General features: G+C 41.6%; 1 protein-coding gene across 7 annotated transcripts in view; it reads left to right on the top strand.

The window, feature by feature from the left end:
- The window catches only part of HECW1 (HECT, C2 and WW domain containing E3 ubiquitin protein ligase 1), a 254,267-nt gene that overhangs the window by 52,816 nt on the left and 187,558 nt on the right, over positions 1–13,893 (top strand). The gene's annotated exons all lie outside the window — the stretch shown is intronic.

The raw sequence follows: 13,893 nt of genomic DNA, 5'->3' as shown, positions 1-13,893 counted from the left end.
TTTAACAAACCTGGTGATTAGGCTCAGACTAGCCTAAACAAGTCAATGATGTAATTTCATTTTCTATTACTGGAAGATAGTTCCAACATGTACATTTTCAGAGGTTTTGATGTCAGAAGTTGAATGAACACACTTACTGTGCCATATCGTCTTATTTAGGACAGCTAAGGAGTGCCAAAAGAATAGAAGAATAAACCATAACAAGGAAATTATTGTGCATAATAAGTGTTATTAATAAAGAGGGAGTTAACTGATAGTTTTGAATCAAGGGAGTGAGAATTGTTGCTCTGATTTTATTTTTTAAATTGATTTTTACATTTTTAATGTTCTTTAGGGTCAGATGACTCTCTGGTGTGAAATCTTGGCATCAGGTGGAATACTGACACTTTCATCCTAGCTGCAAACCTAATAAAAAATTTAGTGTACTGGAGGGTTTTAAAATGAGATTATTTAAGTAACATAGTTGTTCATACATTGCCTTTAATTATGAATAAGGCAAACATAAAGTTTTGTATGCCTATGGCATCCAATAAAGATATCTTAATAGTAGTGATATCTTAATAGTAGTATGTTGTTTAAACTGTAGACATAGTCAAATCTGTGTGATGAGACAAATACCAGATGATGACTTGTTTGCTGCCTACCTTTGATTATTTCATGGATTTTTTTTGTTTTTTTTGTTATGTTGTGGAGGAATCTCATTTTCAATGTAATAGAACAACACTATAAATAAGTAGGATGTCTAAAGGGGCCTATAAACCTGTATTTTTGAGATCATGTCCGTACAACTGAGGTGGAATGATTTGAGGCATAGCCTGAGGCAAGCAGAGAGAAGGTACTGCACAGGAAAACGAGTCCTTTAAGTCTCTCAAGCACCAATTGTAGATAACAGGGACATGAGCAGGCAGAGGTTGTGCATGTGAGTGCACATTGCCAGTTAGGAAAAAACCACACAGAGAACTAATGACAGGAAACACTAATTTAATGATACATGGGAGATTCTTTAGTACAGTGATCTCTGGACTCTGGAAACGTGCACAAAGTGAGGTTCAAATTCAAAACTTAGCCTTCCATTATTCTTAAGGGGAGCTTTTTCACTTGGAGTGTTAGTTTCACCTGATAATGTTCTTATTTAGGAGTTGGTAAGAATTCCTTCTCTCTTTTATTGGTTTCAAAATTCTCCTGTCTGAAAAGATGCTTCCCCGCCACCCCGCTTTGCGTGAGGTTATTTAGATTGTTCTAAAACTGAAATGTATAGTCCTGAAATCTGCAGCTCAGCTGCTGTCAATTCAGGGACCCTGGTGAGCTCTCAGAGAACCTGTACTCCACAAGGATCATATGAACAATAATAACTTACTGACTTCTTCATGGCACTTCAGGTTTTTTATATAGAGAAGTGATCTTGCACAGAAGAGGAAATAAATCAGTTTCTCAGAGGGGAAAAAAGTGTATTTGCTAAACTTTTTTAGGTAAGAATGTCCTTTAAATTCTCAGGGCTACATAAATTATGAAATGTAGTCAAATAAATAACTATTGTGGAAGAGATTATACGCAGAAGTTATTTTGACTTCGTCCCTTATGGGAAATAACAGTCATGAAGGCAGAGATAGAAACATTCTTTTACTCTTACCTTTGATACCTACATTTCTGAGAAAATTTTAGTCACTTAATTTAAATTCTTATAAGAAAAAAATTAACTGCTGTCATACTTATACAAATAAGACCTCACTTTGATTTATTTTTTTAATAATTTAATCTATTGCCCCTTTTATAGGGTAAAATTAATAGGGAAGCAAGGTATTATTAATGGGGCTAATATTTCACCATCTAGAACTTAAATAGCAAATTATAATCCTCCTCAGCAGTACAGGAATTTTACCCTATTATTTCCTAGGTCTTATTAAAAATAGAAGAACATAATCAACTACAATTAACTTTCATCCAGGTCATCTATTGAAGACTCTGAGATACTCAAAGAGAAGATGGAACATTACTGGTCTGACTCTACTGGGATGGGAATTATTTGGATGGCCCATATTTAAAAATCTGTTTCATCTTGCTCTTTCAATTTAGAAGATGGTGCATAGCAAGCAGTGGGAGGTTGGTGGTCTAGGTAGGACTCACTGGGCTGTTGTACCTGTGGGCAGATTTCTGTGAAGGTGATGTGACATGTCCTCAAGTCTGTCATTTTGAGATACAGCTCTTGGCTTCTTCAGTGGCCTTTTATAAAGCCTAGTATAATCTCTTATCTTCCTGATTCATTATCCTATTTGTCACTTTTACCAAGTATAAAGATAGATTCCTTATAGCCACCTTGAAATACTGTGAAAATGGACTGCTGGATAATCGGTGATTAGTAGTATCTAGTAATCATTATGGCTTTGCATTTCATCTGTGTAGAAAATTTCAGCTTGTCTAGATACTTAGCTTGTTTGTAACTTCAGAGATGGCACTTGTTATCCACTTTTAGGGTTTCCATGAATAAGCCTGTTGAGACTTGCTGCTGGTGTACCCCAAGAGGCTTCATACCAAGTGAGCTGGAGCTATCAAATTAGCAGAAGTAATGATTCTGATTTGGTATTGTTTTTTTCAAGGAGAAAAAAAAAATCTCTTCCTCTTTTAATCTTCCATTAATAACTTGATCTTTCAATATTGCTTTGAAATAGTGAATGGTGCAATCCTAAATATGACTACTAGACCCTATTGTGTTAACCTTAGCCTGTGTGTTTATGGGAAAGCAAATAAAAGTCTAGTGTATCACAGCCTGGCACAGAGATGCAAAACCCATTTTTATAGTAGACCCACCTCTCAAACATCCCTTGCCCATAACTTTAGTAAATGATTGAAATCCAACATTTAATAAGGTGGAATATGCATGACGGTTCCTAGATAGTGCCAGTTTGTTGTTTTATAGCATGTAGTAAAAAGAGGATGAAAATGAAGTGCAAGATAATTTCATCAAAATAATAAGAATGCTTAGTTGTGTCTGCTGCCTGAACAGGTGTTAGGAGGGCTAGTGTTGTGGCAGTGTAGCCCTGAGATTTTTGGTGGTGCTTTAGAAACAGGAGTGAAAGGGTCTGGTATTTATAATTTACAATAGAAGCTTGTTAATTCTGGGTGTGTTGCTTGTTTCTCCTCCACCCTCCCTATTTTTGTGCCAATTAAATGTGAACTGTGGTTTGTAGATACTGATCACTGCACTGAGCAATTGAGGGAAGGTCTTGCTTGTGTTGCTAATAGATAGTTGGATGTCTCTGTGTCACAATTCATCAGATAAGTTGAGGAGGTTGCCGCTCAGTAGCAATTTGTTATACTTGAAGCATGCTGCTTTGCAGACAAAGGCTTCAGTGGTTTGTTGCAGTCAGAGGGGAATAATGGCATTTGGCAGTGCTAAACAAAGTTTCTGTATTGTACCTTTTCCCCTGTAGGTCTAATGGCATGCATACAAAATGCCATAATAGTGCTGTTTGTTCAAGTCATCTCTATTCCCCCATCTTTTTCTGCCCTAGCCAAATGATGATTCTAAATAGACCCTGAAAATACATTTGCAACTACAGGGTTATAGAAACAGGATAAGGGAGACATATGCTGACTATTCACTCGTGCCTGTTTCTTTAGATGTTCTGGTTTCCTTATGCTAGACATTTACAGCCCATTCAGTAGTAAACTTCATTTGGTAAGCATTAATTCATTTGCAGATGTTAGTTTTCCACTGATCTTCTAGGACTGCAGTTCAGATCCAAGTTCATTTCATAAATGGCTGATGGACTGTGTTAAACTGTTTTTTCTACTTAAGTCAATGTACTGCCAAGTGTCCACATCACTAGGAACATCACGATTGTCAGGGAGAAACTGATGATTTGAAGCCAGTCCCTTCAGCCAGTTGTTGATTATAGTATATTGGAGTCAGTTGAGTGATGAGAAATTACTCCATCTGAAGATATGGTGGTACACACAGTTCCACCTCATCAAAAAGCAAAATGTGTTCTACTCAGGCCAGTGCTGAGTCCCAGTGGCACGACTCTAGAAGGAGTTTGGCAGCTGCTGTTCCTGCAGCTGTCCCAGAACTTGCAGAAGTCTTTTGAGCCCAACGATTGAGCTGCTGATGCCTGTGCTGATGCATGAAATTTATCAATAAGGAAAAAATGTGAAACAAATAATGAAAAATATCTATGGAGCAGTTCTCCTGGGAAGTGTGATCACTAACCAAACTATTGGGTAAAAATGGTCATGCACATCATTTCCCCACATATAAAAAGTGGATAACTATTGTTGGTGATACAAAAATATGAACCCTGAGACCTTTCCTATTATTATTGGTGCAATAATAGCAATTTGCTTTCGCTTTCACTGTGTGCTGTAGTGGTTGTAGTGTTATGTAAACAGCCAAGGATGACGGTGAGTAGCCTGACAAAATCCAGAGGTGAAAGAAGAGGTTGTAGAAAAGCCTAATTTCCAAGAGGCTTGCCAAAGCAAGAAGATATTTGACTCTTTCAGGACTTGATCCCTCCATTGAGGGTAGGAAGTGATGCTGGAGTTAATTAGTTGAGTGGGCTCTGGAGGAGAGGCTTTTGGGAGCTGTCCAGCTTGTCGTTGTCCAGTGTTTCTTTCCCCAGGGCTTCAGTTATTGTAATATCCTGTGTAGGAATGGACAAGTCTCCCTTTCTTTCTAACTGCAGGAAGCATCCTCTGCTCACAGAGAATGTTCTCCCAACTGTATTTTTCTCTGTCTACACCCCTTTTTTGCTTTGTTGGCTTCTGCTTCTGCACAGTATATCAAACAGTTGCTCATCTTCAGAGGAATTCATGACCTGTGGATACCCTTCCTACCATCTTTCCTTCCAGACCAAGAATTCAGCAGTGCTGTTGGCAGTCCTCATTGCCAACATTCCTGGAACATTTGTCCCCCTTTTCAGTTAATCTTCACAGGCTCTTTCTTTCTGTCCTTCCTGCCTATTAGGCAAAGAAAATACCCTGACATCTTGATCCCTCTTTAAACTCCTACTTTCTGTACTGAAGGAAATTTGATAAATAGTAAGACTCTGTCCTGAGACCACAACTTACTATAGTAGTTTCTCAAGATCTTAGGGAGCATGTGTGAGATGTCACCTTGTTAGGGGCAGAAATAATGGAATTTGCTCTATGCTCATGTGTCCTTGCTTCCAGAAGGATGTTGGTTCAGAACCTATGTTCTAAACTTCATCTTAATGTATCAGCATTTATTCACAAAATTGCTTGGGTTGGAAGGGACGTTTAAAGATCATCTAGTCCAACTCCTAAATAATGCTCATAATATAGCATTTATAATAATGTCAGCTATTTGTTTTTTATATTACTTGGCTGAACAGGGAACTCGGCTTGGATGTCAAGAGGAAAAATAAATCATATGGTCTCTAGAAACGAGGTCAGGTTTTGCAGGAAGATACAGGTGGTCGATGCGTCCAGCCTGTGACTGTTTTTGATGCTTTGGGATAATGCCTTTAATACAATGCTTAAATTTTTGATAATACCTAAAGTAGCCAGACAGTTCAATTATGTTACTATTGTAGATCCCTTCCAGATAAACTGTTCCTTCCCTTCTTCTGTGCTTCTTCCTATTGCTTACTTTCCCTGCTATTACATCTGAGTATCCTATAATGGCATTTCCTCCTAGCCCTGCACTAGCAAAAGGTATTGAATATCCATAACAGTGCCCCAGCCTAGCCATTGGCTCCATCACCCTGTAGGTCATCTTGAATAATGGGACAAATTGCACAAATGTACAAAAAGTATGTGTGATGTGTGGTTTTTGAAAGTCTTTTCATCCAGCTGAGATGGGTTTTCACAGGATGGCAAAACCTCTGAGCTAGCGAGAACCAGAGATCAAGCCCTCAGTCTGTTGCAGGATGTGCTTCTCATCTAAATGGTTTCAAATATTTTGAAGGTGTCAATTTTCCTGTAGTTTTTATTTTTACTTCTTGTACTCCTTTTCAGAAATGCCTTAACCTGTTTTCTTTTGAAAAACATAGTAAAACACTTGTATTTTACTGTTCCTTGTGTGAACAGCAGCACTTCCTCAGAGGGAAGGTCCATCTGGCCCAATACTCTGTCTCCAGTGTCCCACCACCAGTGTCTGAAGAAGAGCACAGGAGCACTGAGGTTTGGTCCTGACAGGGTCCTGGTGGTGCTCACAGGCCTCAGTGGCTGGGACTGGCCTGCCCTGGGACCCCCAGCCCCACACCTCCTGCCAAGGGCCCAGGGACGTGTCCCAGCTCTGCCTGGGACCTTCAGTCCTGGCTGAGCCCTGCTGTGTGTGTGCCCATCTCTGCCCCTGTCTCCTGGCTGGGCTGGGACCTGCCCTGCAGAGCTGCTCTCGGGGCTGCAGCCCTCAGACCTGGGTCGGGCCTTGTCATGCAGAGCTCTGGTTTGACATGGCACAACTGCTCTGTCCCATTTGCTCTGCTCACCATAAATTAAGTAACACAGAGGCTGTTATTTGCCTGCCACGACAGGGACTTCTCAGCTTTAAATACTGAAGAGGACACATAGCACAAACTTTACAACTGAAAATAGAATTTTCTTCTTGTTTTTCTGAATCTGTTTCAGAGCCAATGCTCACAACCATTACCACAATGAGCATGTGTAGCCAGGAGCAGGCTGATGTGTTCTTCAGTTTAGCTTGAAAATACATCCTTTGCAGTCTGGCAAAGGCAAGTGACAGAGCTACAGAAAATAGCAGCAGGAATGCGTGCCAAGCAGCTCCTGTTTCCTGAAGAGAATGTGAAGAATGATCAGGACCAACCACACACAAAAGAAAAAGAAGAGGAGGTGTGTCAAACTGTAGTGAATTTCTGAAATATGACACGTATTGATGCCAAGCATGCTTTTTGCCTTCCAAAGCTCACTCTGTTCCTGTGCTTCTTGTCCTCAGCAGTAGTCAGGCTCAGTGCTGCGGGGCAAGGCAAACACCCCAGGGCCAGTGCCAATCTACCCCAGGGGAAAATTCCTTTCTGATCTGGGTGGGGGCCATCAACTATTCCCTGAGCTCGTGAGCAAGGCATGGCTCCTCCTCTGGAAGGCTCATCTGACCTCCTAGGAGATGCCCAAGCCTTAATCTCCCTACGTAGAGCCATTTCAGGAGCTTCTGAAACTGATCACATGCCCCTGGACTGATCTTCCTTGAAGGCAAGAATCATTCCTGCACCAGTAGGTCATTCAAAGTCCTGGGAGCACTGGAAACATCTCTGCACCTCTTTTCTTATAGCTGCTGCCCCTGGCTCCACCGGGAATGCAGACAGGGAGCTCTGCAGTGCTTCTCAAGAAGGTGTTTACTTGGTCTGGTCACAGCTATGTAGCTGAAAGAGATTTTCATCCTTCCAATGAGTACTGAGGGTGGCCTTGCACCAGAGAGCCTCCACCAACCTTGTCCATCACCTGGTCTCCTTTTGTCAACTCCCTCCAAGTAATCTCAACAGCTTCTCAGGGATTTCCTCCTGGATGTCTTTGGGCTGGCCCTGGGCTAGTTCTGGCAGCAGGACACAGGAGGATGCTCTCCTTTATCCTGTCCCTGGGCACTGTGAGTGCTGCATTGCTGGGTGGTGGCACTCTGACATGGGGTAATGGGACTCTCCATGTGCAGCATCATTCTCCACCCAGCATCCTTCATAGGAAGGCTTTTGGGTACTGGCCCCAAGGTACTCCCTGTGCCCCAGAGGCCCAGGGTGCTGTCCTTGCCCTTGGTGACCATGCACTGGGCACAGCTGCTGGGCATCCGCCACACATCCTCTGCCTCTTGGCTGCCAAGGACCAACCTTGTGCTGTTACTCCTCTCTCAGGCTGTGGCAGAAACCAACCCTGCAGCTCAAGGACCACCCCTGTCAGCCATCCCCTTCTGTGCCAGACCTAATGTCTATGAGGTCCTGCAGGGAGCAGGACCAGGGACTTGATCTGTCTGCAGACTCTTTTCCTGGGGCATAAGGGGGCTGATTTTAGCAGCTGCAGCTTGGAGGAAAGTCAAAGTGAAACCAGAGCCATAGGCTGAGATGGACAGAGCCAGCAAATCACCATGGAAATAATACAGACTTTGAGAAACCAGTAAGTGGAGGTGACATTGGTGTTGTGGTAAGGTTGGTCATTTTTAGACATAGAACATTTGGATCTGAGCCCAAAGCACAGTCAGGTAAATAAGAACTCTTCCAAACCAGGAAAATAGCTCACTGCTGCTTTTACTGTCATATCCCCTTTTTCCACTGAAACCATGCTGCCCGAATCCTCTATTAAATACGCTTACTAGCTGTGTTTATATGGAATGCAAAACACACTTCAGCCAGGGGTAAAATTTTCATCGCTTGTTTATCACTTTATCCTTTCTGAAAGTTATTTATGAAAGAAGAGCTCAATTGTTCTTGAAATTTACTACCAGCTACTTTTCAAGAATAATGCAAACCTAAAATTTTAGCTCTTAAAATTCCATGTTATATAGGATGTACAGATTTCTTTTTTTAAAGTCCTCAGGACAGGAGCAATGATAGCAGATTTGTCTCTAACCTTGCTCTGCCTGCTGATCTCTCCAGTCACATTCAGACACATGCAAGGGCCTGTCTTGTCACACTGAGCTTCCATCAAAATGCTGAGATTCTGTAACTGAGTGGATATAGCCTGGCATTATATACTCATTAGACCAGTTTTGCAAACTGCCTACTAACGGTGTGCTAGGAGGTTGTTCTACACGGTTTCTTTTGTTAATTAAAATTACATTCTTTTGTATTTGAATGATGTCATGACTCACACTGGCGGTCTCAGATGGTTCCAGGTGGACAATAAGAAGGAAACTCTTCAGTCCTTCCTGGCATCTCTCCTCCAGGCACATAGGCCCTAAAGAGCAACAGGTCCCTTTTAGTATCTGAATTCGTCATTATCCATGTCAGCATTACCAGTAACAACTTTCCTCTTTGCTACATGGCTGCAGAGACAATTTAAAAGTTCATCAGCCAGCTTTATTCACACTCCTGGAGAGTAAAGTGTATCCCCACAGACAGCAGGGACAAGAACTGCATCACACTGGCCCACCAAGGTTTGGTCTCTTGAGCTTTCTCAGTGCCTGGACTGAGCACTTTCTCCCATGACACTTCCCAATGGAAGCTCAGTTAATGCCAGCCATGAATATTTCCTCTTCTAAGAGGCAGACAGCAGTTCTGAAAGGAGCTGGACTGACACCACAGCCCCATGTTCAGAGCCCACACACACCTCATCCATGGCTCAGCTGGCTGGCAGAGGCTGAATCTGGTTGTGACTGTGTGGAGCTGGACTCCAGCAGGTTACTCATGGGTGGAGCCCCCTTGACACATCTCTCAGGCTCCACCTTCACACTTTGCTGTTATCAAGTGTAGGAAACAGGGAAGTTCATGGTCAGGTCTTGTGAATTTAGATTGCAAAAACACTATTGTTCAAGAATTTAGGCTTCCTTGTCCACCTCAGACTCTGGATTTCTTGGCACCCATTAGGCAGAAGAGTCCTTCACATGGTATATAATTCTACAGCCCTCACCCTCCCCTCCAGCTGAGGCCTGGAGAGAAGACCATTGCTATCTGATAACTTCCAAAGCTGGGCTGCAAACTGAGATCAATGTGGTCAATTGGCAAATTAGCAAATGGAAGATCTCACCTGAAAATGGCATGAAGGTGTTGCTATCTTTTTGATTTGCCTTTGCTGCAAAACAATCAGAGTTTCCATTTTATGTTAATATGTACAAGATTTTGTGTCTTTACTTGAAAAAACTGGAGTGCTTTCCACAACAGATGTAACTCTGATTTTGAGCCAGATTTCAATGCAACTGAGGTTTGTCTCTGGGCAATTAAAATCCTCAATTAACATATTAATTATTTTTCTAATGATATTGTGTTCTTTTTGTCTTCTGAAGGGAAAAGAAAACGTTTAATACGTATATGGTTTATGAGTTATTTAGCTAATTTACACATGAGAATTTGCTAGTATTTATTTTACAGTCATAAAACCATGCATTTATTTTAAGGGTTTTATATATTTCCTGCTCTAGTAGCTTCAGCTGGCAGGTGTAATTACCAAACCTTAAAAATACAGGAGATTGTCTTATGTGTTTGTACTTGTTGAGACAGAAGGAACAAACACTTCTAACATAAATAACTGGCACTACCTATCTTTCTCTGATCTTCATAAAAACGGAAAAACCTTTCAAATATCGATCTGTGGAAGTTTAAGAAAAACAGTGATTTTGATCTCTTCAATGGTGTTCCAACCACTTCAATACAAAGACAGTGCTTAAGCTGTGCAGCAGGTAGCTCTTAATTGAGGCTGATGGTGTTGGTGCAAACAAAGAAAGAAGAGAAGCAACAGAGGGACAGAAAAGCATATCTGCTGTACAAACATACCTACTCTTCTGTCATTGTTAACAGGATTGCTTATTGACAGAAAAGCATGTTCTGTGTTCTGTTAGCATGGCTGTGTGTGGAGCTCCATCTCATCCACAGTGGCTCAGGAGTTTGGGCAGATGTCTGTTCTCAGATGCCAGATCAGCCCCTCTTGCAAGTGGTGTCATATGCTGAGCACAAGTATTTGCTGTCTCTGGAAACAAACTGTTGAGCACTGAATGAAATAATTTTTCAAGCTTGAATAGATTTTCTTGCTTTTACTAGCCTGTACTGCACATCCTGGCTGGAGACCTGTTGGGCTAATTGCTATATAAACTACCCCATGTGTTAAGAGGAAGCATGGACTGCAGCCAGAGGCCAGGACACACTAGAAGTGTAGACATGTACAAGTAGATGCGTGCCTAAGTATCTAGAGATTGAAAAGAGATACTGATTATAGTTGTTTGCATTCCACTTTTACTATGATCAGGGTTTTCTTTGCAAAAAGTGTTTTTGAGAAAGGGATTTGAAGCAAGATGGCAGCTACCAGCAGGATCTTAGTCTTAAGATTGCTTCAGGCAGGACATGGCATGCATAAAGATTATATTAATATACTTGTGTGATAAACAGAAAAAAAAACAAGGGTACGCAGAGACTACTTAAAAGGCAGGATAGGAGGATCAGGCAACAGTTGCAGAGATTAGCAGTGGCTTCTGTAGGGAGGGGAACAAACCTGAAGGAAATGAAAAGTGGAGGGGGAGAAGGAAAAGATGGAATACTAACAGAAGCTAAGGAGATGGATAAGAAAACTGGAGGGAAGGGGACTGAGGCATAGCTGGGCTTATCAGGGCTGAATAGCAAGCAAGAACCCCTAATGTTAAATGACAAGTGAGGAAAGAGAATGTGTTAGGTAAGGTGAGAGAGATAAAAACAGAAATCAGGGAGGTAGTAAACATCAGTTGAATCCACTTCAATTTGCTTTGTTTCTGGAAGAAGAAATAGCTTAAGAAGACTTCACTGCTGAGTGGACCGCTCTCCCTACTTTTCTTCTGGATCATGATAATCTCATGTGGAGATCTAAGAGGAAACTACTCATCCTCTGAGCTGGGGCTGATTTTGTTGACAAACTCTTGTTCCCAGACAGAAAATGAATGTGTACACAGGTTGTAGTAGTCTCAAAACAAGCAGCAGAGTTCCTGTGTTCTCCTGTATTCCTTAGTCTGTTTCTCTTACCTCTTTATCACACAGGTTCTAAACATAATAATTCAGGTTTTCCTGGCCCTTGAGATGATATGTTTGCATATGCATTTAATGAAATAAATGCTGTTTAGACTTTCATTGCAATAGCAACTGGCAGACCCAGTCATGGACTGAGATGTACAAATGCTGTATGAGAGCCGTGTGAAACCCAAACTAAAGTGCCAGGAAACTTGCAATCTGGATGTAAAGACAGGAGTTCATGGGTGACCAGAGACAGCAACAAACAAATCCAGAAAACTGTGTTCATCTAAGCAATGATAGTCTTTATGATCATAGGCTCTCCAATTTACCTGAAGTGCACTTCAATTATAATTATGATTCTGAAGCACGTCATTTAATATAAATGTACCCCTGAGATAATCTATCCATATGTAAGATAGCAGTTCTCCCATCTGTTGCTGTTTAAGTCTGAATGCATACAGGCACACCTGCCTCTTGTCCTGGAGCAGGGGATGAATACAGCACAGGGACAGAGCCCTGACTGCAGCGTGGCACTGGAGCTTCGCTGCCCATGGGGTGTTCCTGGCTGGCTGGGGTGCTGGCAGCAGGGCTTTCTGTCAGGTTTGCCATAAAACCTGAGCAATGTCATTCTTTCTGGATTAAATGTGTGAAGGGATCACAACACCTTCTGCCTCTGTGCAAAAAATGCTTTCTGTGACTCAGCATAGGTTTTGCATGATATGTGAGCCAGGCAGTTTAGGTAGATATGCACACTGGTTTATTTTTGCTTGCCATTCACAAACTGAGTGACTTCAACTGAGGTTTGTCATGCTGAGATGCTTTGAGGATGAAGAAGTGAGAAAATGTGTTGCAATACCTTGGAGTTGTGTTGTCTGGCACAGCAGGAGGCAGATGGGGTGCAAGTCTGGAAACTCTTCCTCCTTCCAGAGTGGTCTTGCAGCATCCCTGCTCTGCATAAGCTGCTGGTGTATTGTGGTTGGCTCTAGAGGCAAGAGTGAAGCTGTGGGGTTTTCACATTGCCTTTGGGAATGAAACTTTCTATGAAAGCTGCATTAGAACTGGCTTAGGAAGAGACCTGTGCCTGTACTTTTATCCCAAATCACAGAAAGTAGAGAATGGAATGTCTCCACTGTATGTGGCATAATGTAGTTTATTACTTTTTTTTTATGTGCTACTAAGCTACTAAGTCTGAAACCAGCTTCTGTGTGGCTGTAGAAAATTCATGGTGGCTGGTTGTGAGAAGAGGATTTACAGTTCAGCTATTTGGAAGAGTTTTGCTGTGTGTGCCTTTACCAGACAGCTGAAAAAAGTGTGGATTAACTTCTCTGAGATTGCCTTTAAAGATGATGTGGCTCCTTGCCCAACTTTGGGATCACCCTGCTTTATTTCCAGTGTAAATATGCTTCTTTAATAAAAGCAAAGGGCCACCAGACTATGGGCAGTTGGTACATTTGGGACTAAAATGGATTATGTCCATGAGATTTAGTGGCTTATGCAAGACAGAGGGAGATGACAAAGCAATGTGTACTTTTATTTTGTCTAATTTCGTGGCTATTACTTTTGAAAGTCTTTTAATAACAGGTGAGTATAATCAAATGGCACTGTTTTGTTTGTTTTGTTTTTTCAGTTGAACGTTTCTGAATAGTTGAGAGTCTTCCTAAATCCAAAACTTTTGCTTCTCTTCTTCATTTTTGTGCTCTTGATGAATTGACAGTTTTAGCAGCGGTGTCGATCATGTTGTTTTAAGGTTTCTCAGCTGTTGATGAGTGCACAGTAGAAACTCATGGTGGGGATGAATAGTAGGGTGGGCCAACAGTCTCCAGACCTGTCTGATGTGAAGAGATGGGGATATCAAACTCTGGTTGCTGAAGGGCTTTCCCTGCTAGTGCTGTAGGGAAGCTATAAAGTGTCAGCATGCCCAGATCACAAAAGAGAAGGAAGGGCTGAAGTATAGGCATTGTAAATGTTGCTCATGTGGCTGAGTTGTGAGTGTTTTTTGGTTTTTTAATTGTATTTTAAACTTTTATTACTTCATGTTTGAAGAGCCTTCTGTCCTTGCCGATTGGCTCTTCCTGATTCAGGCTTAAGTTTCTCTCTTCGTTTCCTTGTTTCTCTCTGCGTAGTTAACATGTGGATGTTTCAAAACTGTTTGAGGCCTGAGTAAGGAAGGAGGAGAATCTTGTTCACAGTATTTTGTAGTCTAATCGTGGACTATTCAAACTATATATTGGACTACTCAGACTGGATATCTGGTCCGCTCCAGTATGGTACACTGAAATTTACTTCCTTTGTGACTGGTCCCTGAAAT

This window comes from Melozone crissalis, unplaced genomic scaffold (assembly GCF_028551555.1).
Source record: "Melozone crissalis strain CALT ecotype California unplaced genomic scaffold, PUWL_Pcris_2 ptg000016l_1, whole genome shotgun sequence".
NCBI classification, from domain to species: Eukaryota; Metazoa; Chordata; class Aves; order Passeriformes; family Passerellidae; genus Melozone; species Melozone crissalis.
This window is presented reverse-complemented; position numbering and strand designations above follow the sequence as displayed.